Source organism: Perca flavescens, chromosome 16 (genome assembly GCF_004354835.1).
Source record: "Perca flavescens isolate YP-PL-M2 chromosome 16, PFLA_1.0, whole genome shotgun sequence".
NCBI lineage: Eukaryota > Metazoa > Chordata > Actinopteri > Perciformes > Percidae > Perca > Perca flavescens.
Genome location: NC_041346.1, coordinates 14,186,104 through 14,189,581, shown reverse-complemented (window position 1 = coordinate 14,189,581; position 3,478 = coordinate 14,186,104).

Below are 3,478 nucleotides of genomic sequence, written 5' to 3'. Positions count from 1 at the left end.
TTATCCTGGAACGAGTGAATATCTGAAGGCCTTTTGCACCAACTGCCACCAGCAGACACCTAATGTGGGCCAGGAAGAACCAATCAATCATTTTGAGGGAACCATAGAGCAGAGCTAAAATATTAAAAAGCAGAGCAAACCCCATGCAGAGTGGACACCTGTGATGGTGGCTGGTGGGCTTACAGCAGATCACACCAACTGCCCTGTTTAGCCAAACTTTCTGACACAGTTAAACACACCGAAGAGTGGTAAAGTAAAAGCTAATTTGCATATATATATATATATATATATATATATATATATATATATATATATATATATATATATATATATATATATATATATCCATGAACACATTGCAGCATCAACCGAGCTGTCTTTGGTCGGCAGTGCATCACCTTGCAGCCCTGCACAGCACCGTGAATGTAGTCAGATTATTTGCTCAGGAAAACTACTATGACTAATTCATAATAGCAAGCACCAGGATTGTTGGACAATACTGCACCAGTATTATACAACAACCGGCTGCCATCTCATTGGTTATCAGCTAAGATACAATAGCAATTTGATAACAGATTGCCGGTGAGGGTGGGCTGGGAGTGGGATGTTTTAAGGGTGATTTTACTGGTCCTTCCACTATGTGTCAAAACATCTGAAAATATAATTCTTAAAAGGTCATCTTCCTTAAAGAACTGATATAAGACAATGCTTCCACTACAACTCAGCTTCTCTGAACCCCCTCACATGTGAATTTTAACAGTTTACTGTTATAACTTGCCTCAAGTAGTGAAGATGTTCACTACTTCAGACAATTGTTTCCAGGTAAACTTTTCATGATACTGTCACTGATTACATGACATTTCCTGAGTGAATATTGTTGTTGATTATTCCATGTTTAAGGAGAATGAATATCCAAGGACTGAGATCAAATAAATGGCATAATGACCTAAGCGGAGACATTTTCAGACAAGTGCTAAAGAAAATGGTGGAGGACGTGAGCAGACTACCAGTCTTTTGCAGTCCTCTACCGCCCTCCTCAGGCCCAGAACGTGTTATGAAGGGTGAACTGCCTTGTTGTGTTAATGTGTGTTAATGGAATCTGGCCATCAGGATCTAAATTTACACAATTTGTATTCAAGGATGTGTTACAGCAAAAGCTTCATGGCATCTGCCATGCATACACTGAACAACACACCCCTCAGCTGAACACCTTGTGGCTATACGATAGTTGTAATGTTAAGTTATGAGCACATTTATCATCTGCACCTGACTGTGCAAAGACTTTTCTCTTAAGGACAAAATATTATAATGAAGTCAGCTGTATTTGTCAGAAATGCATCAACTCATTCAAATAGAAACATAAATACCTAACATTAGATTTCGTCTTTCTTAGAGACCCATACAATTAATGAATTGTTCTGTGTTTATAGCAGGCTTGTGATCTGAGTTGTTATATTACTGCAACATACAGTGATGTTGCAGGCATGACATAATAATTTAGTTACGTACCAGTCTCTTCAATCACTACTGCTACGCCTGTTCAAAACCAACTTACATATTGGCTGCCATCTTAAATGAGGAAAGGTTAATGCACTGGGAAATGGGAAAAGTGAAAGGTCAATATGTCTATGATCAATACAAAGGGAAGTAAAACTTTGTAATAAGGTAAAGGCAGACATCTTGATATTTCACCCTAAGGGAAGCAGTTACACTCTGTCTTTTGTGAGTTTTTTTTTTTATTGGTTGCATTTTATTTATTTCTTTTTACATTTTCTGTACAGATTATTAGTGACCCCATCATTTTGGCAATTTAGGCACGTCAGAGGTCTTTCCCGTATCAGCCCTTTTCTTCTATTCTGCCTTGCTTTAAAGGGCCTCTAGTGTTCTCTCAACATGTAATGTTCACCCAGATGTTCTCCAGCCTTAAAATAGCCCTTGAAAAGTTGGAAAAAAGTTGATTAAAAAGTAATTACGTTACATAATGCTGGACACTGACTACACCGTTTGGTCAGTTGTTTTTGCTCTTCCATCCCTTTCCCCTCTACTGTTCTGTATTCTACTGCTTTTGTTTCACAGCGAGTTAAACTGCACAATAGTTGTGCAAAGTTGACACTCCTATAATAGCCTTCATAGCCATGTAACAAATAAGGCAGATTGTTTTTTACCTGGTGTTGGTAACTTCCCCTCAAAAGGCTGACGAAAATGATGATGATGATTATGATGATGATGATGATTATAGTCCTAGTCACCTAGTTGGGAGTTTAATTTTAAAAACAATTGTGATGTCACCAAAAATGTAGGGGTTATTTCCTCCTATTAAAAAGTGATTGGTTTTTATTAATATTGTGGGACAAATTCAACACACACTTCAAACCATTTTAAAAGCTACTTTCTTTCAATTGCCTCATTGCATATATTATTTATAGAAAGCAGTTGTGAAAATGTCAAGGCTGTCTGAAACACACAGACATTGTATACTGCCAAAAGTCTCTGTATTATTTTAGACACACATTGTATTTTTGTCATGTTTTTCACAAAATTATAAAATTGTCATCGAATTCTGAGGACATCACCATGTTGTTTCTATTAAATATTATCGATCACTGCCCTCTACATCCATGACTGCCCTGCATTTACTGGTTTTTTTTTTTTAAATATTTTTTTCCCACGTTAGCCTGCCCTCAAATACACATTACAAGCCGTACAAGCACACATGCACATATACTGCCTCATGGTGTATTTTAGGGGTGGCCAACCAGTTTAGCATAAAGAGCCACAAAAAAACACGCACCATAGCAAAAAGCCACACAACACATGCACGTCCATATTACAACAGCAACAGTGACTTCCAGATCTAATGACATTCATAATACATAGCAGTTTTCATAGTTTTTTTCTTTCTTTCTTAGATTGACTCAGTGTGAAACCTGACAGTCTTTGTTATCCACACTCCTTTTTAGGTCTGGTTGTAGCCTACTCAGTTGTGGCCACTCTAAGCGACTCTTTCACTCATTTGTCACTAGAGGGGCTTTCACACAATCTGATTCAGCAGTAAAAGGGTTAATCAGGAAGCTGTTTTCCTCAGGTTGCAGAATCTGTCCATAAAAACACTCCGCTGCATTATTTTTTATTTTAAAATAATTGGCAAATGTATTGGCAGATGCATTCAAATGCTTTTTTTTTTTTTACTTATCTGAAATGTTTCAAAAAGTTGAAAAAAAAAATCCACCAATAACACAGTACACAGTAAGAGCCTCAAAGGAGCAGGCAAAGAGCCGCATACGGCTCAAGAGCCACAGGTTCGCCACCCCTGGTGTATTGTGTTCCACACATTTCATATTAAGAGACAGTTTCTAATTTCCAGGTCTAAACTAAACTTGTTTAACCAAGCCAAAACAGATGTCCAAACACTTTCATTTTATGACCAAGGACCCTGGTCTGACGTCATCTACAGCTGTAGTTGCTCTGCGCATGCGCT